Source organism: Tinamus guttatus, unplaced genomic scaffold (assembly GCF_059628265.1).
Source record: "Tinamus guttatus ecotype Peru unplaced genomic scaffold, ASM5962826v1 Tinamus_guttatus_pri_ptg000213l, whole genome shotgun sequence".
In the NCBI taxonomy this organism is placed as follows: domain Eukaryota; kingdom Metazoa; phylum Chordata; class Aves; order Tinamiformes; family Tinamidae; genus Tinamus; species Tinamus guttatus.
The window spans coordinates 373,541-379,463 of NW_028288747.1; the positions used below are offsets into that span (position 1 = coordinate 373,541).

The window sequence follows — 5,923 nt, forward strand, 5'->3', positions numbered from 1 at the left end:
TCTTCTTTAATATCTCCTGGGTTCAGGTCCCTGCTGGTGTGGTCTAATCATGGTTTATTGGACAGCCAGGCATGCAAAATAGGAATGTGCTTCATTACCACAAGGCAGTCAAGTGTGTAAGGCAGCAGTACAGAATGTGATTACAAAACTAGGATTCCTGGAGTTTTTTTCAATTTTACTTAAACTTCTCTTGCATTCCCAGTAGGTTTGCAGAGTATGTAAGGAAAAGCAATGAAGAAATCACCATTCTGGGAATCACATAGTGGACTCTGGAGGAAAGCATACAAGCAGACTGCATAGGTAATGCATGTTTCATTTCATTAGTGGTTTGAAATTATGTCAATCATACCATAAACAGAAGCTGACATTTTTGTCTCGAGGGAAACCAAATGTGTAAGTTGAATTTTTTCACTTATAAAAATGAAGTTAGAAGGTATGTTGAAAGGAAAAGTTTTAAAACTTACATTTGTAACATTTTCATAGTTCATAAATACTATTCCAACCAAAAAGCTGAAGAAAATCATGAATGTTTTCCAATTTTTAGTGACAATATACTAGCATTTTATACCTATCAAGTTCTGTGTTAAGTGTCATTCATGTTTCAGTGTTAAGAGGGGGGTAAGGTAGTTAACAACAGAGCCTCCTGCCAAGATTGGATAGGTCTAGATATAACACTAAAAGTTTAAACTTGAAATATTCCTAGTCTTTAGGAAGTTGTGGTGGACTCTCTAATGCTTGCTTTGGGGAATTTGCCACAAGCCTGTGAACTGAGTTTCATTACAGTTCCCAGAATAAGCTGCCTTTTGTAGGAAACTCACCTATTTCAACACATATTCAGCAAAAAGAGTGTTCCTCAAGGAGAGGTTCCTGGTGAGTGTTTTGAGAAAGGCAAATTGAAACAAGGCTATGTTTCTATCTTGATATTAGTCGTATAATGTTCAGGGACTGTGCTAAAACAAGAGCTGAGAGGAGATCAAAAATGGAAAATAGAGTGCAGTTGGACATTCTAGTGTGTGTGATTTCAGTTTTGTTATTCTCTCTATTCTTTAGTTTGATTTATCAATCCCTTTGCCATTTGCTTCCTTGAGTTCCTCTTCAGTATGGCCAAACTGAGAGGTGTGAGATCAAGGTCAGCAATTTGGTAGGCTGAAGGATGGAATAAGAGGCTCCATCAAAGTGTTAGATAAGAGAGGAACTTGGATGTGATCTAGCAAAGAACAGGAGGAGACGGAAAAATGAGGTTAGGATTACCTGAATGAAAGGGTCCTGTAAACACTGATCGAGTTTCACATTCTTGTTCTGCCTTTTTGTGGGAAACTGGTAGAGTTTGTTGGGAAGGAAAACCAAAAAATGGCAGTCTGTCCCTGCCTATTAGCTGCCTGTTCACTTTTCTCTTTATCAGAGTGTTTTGCTGATTCCTAACCATGCCGCAACATGATGCCTGGGAACCTTCTTGCAGCAGAAAGTCACATTTTACTTATAATGAATGAAGCACTTTTTCTGTGGCACATTTTTAGTGTGTGAGAGTTTGTTTTGTTGTTAACTTAGATTTGGATTACTAATTTGACATTGTGTAATATCTACTGAGAATAATTTGCACGTGGAAACATCACAGAAATTAGGGATTTCACAAGACATTTTGCTTACAGGTTTTTTTCTCCATCTGTTTGAGATACTTGTTTGCTTAATAGACCTTCCATAGTCTCCTAAAGGCCTGACTGTTACAAGGTTAGCTAGAAAGAGAACACTTGTATTTATTCAGGAATATTTTCATAATGTGCCAGAGCTCACAAACTGTCTGTAAACCAAGGATGCATGGGATCCCTTGGCTATAATCCTATAAGCACAGAGAGGTGAAATAAAGTTGTTTATAACAAACAAAAATAATGGATAGCTGAAGGCAGAGAGAAACCTGAAGCTGATAGACAGCCAAAATTACAAATGTAAAATTTACTTCCTGAAAATTGCAGCAGCTCTACATTGGCAAGTACCTTCTGTGGTTTGGAAATTAAATATTATTAAACGTTAATCCAGCAGGCTCTCCTCCTCAGGCCAAGTGTAAGGAAGCAAAGCAGAAGAGGCAAGCCTAAGCCCATGCTTGTCAACATCTCCCTGCATGGTCAGGATGTGGGTGTGCAAGTCATGCTCTTGCCTCCACAAACCCCTACCAGTGCTGGTGGCAACACATTCCCAGTAGGAACTGGCTCCAGCTTTCTCAGACTTGAGTCATGTCACTTGCCTGTGAGACGTACTAGAGACTCTGAAGAGTCTCGGATATTTTGCACCATTTTATTAGTTATTTACAGGAACAACCCATGGAGGAAGTGAATAACCAGCTGCAACGAAGTGAAGGAGAGCACAGCTGGAGAACCACCATTTATATCACCATAAATTCTCATATCAAATTGCTTGAGAAGAGAGAATTCTGCCAAGGCAGCAAGTACCAGGTGTTCTGAAAACTAAAAACTGCATTTCTATGTTGGAAAGTCTAGTGTGTGCTTCTGCTGAACATCACAAAGCTGCACATCTGCCCTGCTGTGCTGCCTTATCTGCATCCAGAGTCCCTGGAATAGGGGCAGCATGAGCAGTGGTCAGATTCGTGCTGTCACTTCCTTTTCCCCTTTAAATGCCTTAAGTTTCATCCATATGTCTGCTTAATTATGACCTCCAAAGCCATAACTTTTCAGTGAACTTACTTTTGTTAGTCTTTTATCCAAGAAATGAAAAGGCTTCCTACATTTGTTCCAGTTTAGCTATTGCCAGCCTGTGCAGTAAAAGAAGTTAACAGGTAAGTTTAAAACTTAATGTGTGGAGTTAGCTGCAGTGTGTCTCTTTCTGCAAAATGCTGATGATGCCTTGCACCTTCTATGACAGAGTTCACATGCCTGTCCCTATCTGCTGCCAAATGTAGTGGTAGGAACAGTGTGATTCAGCCTTTGGCTACTTTGCTTGGCTACTTTTCTAAGGAAATAAATGGTGCATTATGTTATGTAGGTACCTTTAAACAGTAATAGGAAAAAAAGATATTTTTTTTCTTAATTAGCGTCTGTTTCTAAATGTATTGCATATTGAAGTCTCATTTATTGGTAATGTAGCATCATAAGTTTGATTATTGTACATGAAAAAAAAAGAAATTATGTTAAACATAATATCAGTTACTACTAAAAAAATTACGCCCCCTACACATTAGATGAGTCACAGCATTTAGTTATGCAGGGTCCCTGGGTCCCCCCCTAAGTAATTTGTGAGATTTCTGAGAATAGATCATGTAAGATTTGGTTAATAATGCTGGAAATATTTGCATGAGGGATCAGAATATCCTGTCTTTGAGATGCAGTGTTTTGCCCTGAGCTTCCTGCCTGCTAAGAAAAATAACAGAAGTGCTTCTAATATTCCTGGTCTCCAACAGACTGTCAGGAAGATTCAGGATTGTGTTTATCAATGACCAGCTCAGTAAAACTTTCATGTGGAACTGCTAATTTAACTTCTGTAAAAATGAAACTTTTTTTTTCCCTCTAATGACTAAAAAGAATATTAAAAACCTTTTGAAAATGACACTACCACAGTCAGCAGTGCTTTAGTAGAAATAAGCAGCCTTAGGGAAATTAGAGGAAGGAGAAGATTTTACTAGTTAATTATTAGATCCTTTTATGCAAGGAAACCTTACTTACTAAAGTAATCCCATTTAATTTGCCTTCCCTCTTGAAATGTGTCTGCTTTTTCGAAGGCAAAAGGTATTATGTCTGGGTAAATGTCTGCAGCGGAGAGCTGGATTCATGTTCTCCCACAGGAGCTTTGAACTAGAGCATTTCATCTTTCAGACTCTAACCAGCCTGAAGCTCACAGGTGACATTCCTTTTCAGGAACTTCTACATGTTCTGATATGCTTCTCCAGAGTTAAGCAACTGAAACCGTGCATACCAATACCAGTGTAATTCTAAATACACTGGAAACCTTTGGATTGTGTGCAGTCATTTGACATCAAAACCAGATTTATCTCCTTACAGGGTCTTTTTGCTTCACCTTTCTAGTCTTTGACCATAAGACTATCTCAAAGTGGAAGAAACCAAAGTTCTACATCGTGAAGTGGAAGAAACCAAATTTCTTGGTGTGGAAATGTCGAATGTGAAAAATAATTTTATTTCAGTCAGAACACAAAATAAGAACAACTATCAGAACACAAAATTAAAAATACTTTACTAGAAAAGGAGAAACTCTTTGCACTTAGGCCCTGTTCTTCAGCTATCCAACCTAATTATCTGACTGTAGCCCATATCATTTAGAAGAGGAAACCCAGAAAAATCTGTTTCCTCCAGATCATGTTGACGTAATGGTGTACAAGGTAATTAATATTCTGGATTTCAACCTGACTGGCATTCTCAAAAACAAAATGAGACAAGAAAATAACCAAAACATTTCCTTTCCTTTCCAGAGAAAGATAAATAGGAACAACTAAACAAGCTCCAGCAAACTTTAAAATCTGATCTGAAGTTGAATATTATTAACTAAAGATGATTCCAGAGTCATCAAACTGGTAAGAGTTGTTTCACTAAATAAGCCTCCATTTAGTAGAAAGAAACTAACGGTAGCTAGAAATGATTAATTCAGAACTGAAGTTTCTGCCTATAAAACTAAAAGCTGAAGATCTGAAAAACCCAAACATTCTCTAGACATCAGGGGAAGCAAAGTAAACTCTGAAGGTCTTTCCAATCCTTTATCAAAACATTTACCAGTTTTCATTGTCCTGAAGCTATTTATTTAGGAAACAACTCCCGGAGATATGAAATCTGCAGGAAAAGTGCAACAGATCTCAATGTGGAGACACCAACTATTTCAGTATATCGCATCTGACTTGAGCTTACAAAGCCAAGCAAGGTGCTTTTTACTGTCCTCTCCCCTATTCTCTGCGTAGTTTGAATATAGAGTAGATGATTAGGCAATTCCCTAGCCAGGGACACATCTAGTATATAAATGAACAGATCTCAACCCATTCTATCTTCCTGTACTTTGCTGAGAGAGAGAGAGATAGAGAGAGGGTACGTGTCTTCTCCAGGTAAGTTACTATGATACTTGTGATGAACTGGTTCAGTTGACTCTTCTGTTATCTATCAACTGCCAATATCAAAACAGGTACAAATTTTGGTGGCTTTTAAAGATGCCTTTTTGGGCAAAAGGGTATGTGTGGCAAGAGCTTTGCTTTTTTACCAGCTTCAGGTGGTTCTCCTTCCTTCGGCCACCAGGTACAAGGGTGGTGCAGGATGTAAAACAGATACCAACTGCATCTGATTTAATGAGTGCAGTTTTTAAATAAATAATTTTAAACAAAATTATCACTTAAGTTCCTGATATGTGAGTAAAATTATGTATCCAACAACAGATACACAAACCCCTTGAGTGCTGCCAATGAATACAAGTTACTCAAGCAGACATGTTACAGATTGACTTAGTGACTCACGTTTTGGCAGCTGCCCTCTAAACAAAGCTACTGAATCTGCTGGAATCTGGCAAATCACAGAACTTATTGTGCCGCTCACTGTGTAAGATATGCTATGAAAAATACTAGAAAGTAAAAGAATTGGTCAAAATGCTTAAATAGCAATGAATTATAAGTTTACAGGAGGCTTTTATAAATCCAGCTGCAGTACTCTGAGTTTTAATCAGACATGCATAATATGTATTAAATCCAAAGGAAAAAATGCAAATCCAAAAGCATTCTCTGCATTACTGTAAATTTCTGCAGTTTACACTTTTCCTTTGGGATTCATACAAAATTTATTTTTAATATTAGACTAATTTTTATCTAGTATTTAACCCAGAACTGCTTGGATTAGCTTGGATGATTAGATGTTTCTGTTCATTTATTCTGAATGTTTTGAAAACAGCATAAAAGTAAAATAATCGCTTGACGGAAAGAAGGAAACAA

At 37.6% G+C, this 5,923-nt stretch overlaps 1 long non-coding RNA gene across 1 annotated transcript; it reads left to right on the forward strand.

The window, feature by feature from the left end:
* Nucleotides 1-207: 207 nt before the first annotated feature.
* On the forward strand, nucleotides 208-5,069 carry LOC148594690 (uncharacterized). Its single transcript, XR_015913363.1, has 3 exons — nucleotides 208-300; nucleotides 4,433-4,534; nucleotides 5,054-5,069. It is a non-coding gene; the product is annotated as an uncharacterized LOC148594690 (long non-coding RNA).
* Nucleotides 5,070-5,923: the final 854 nt, after the last annotated feature.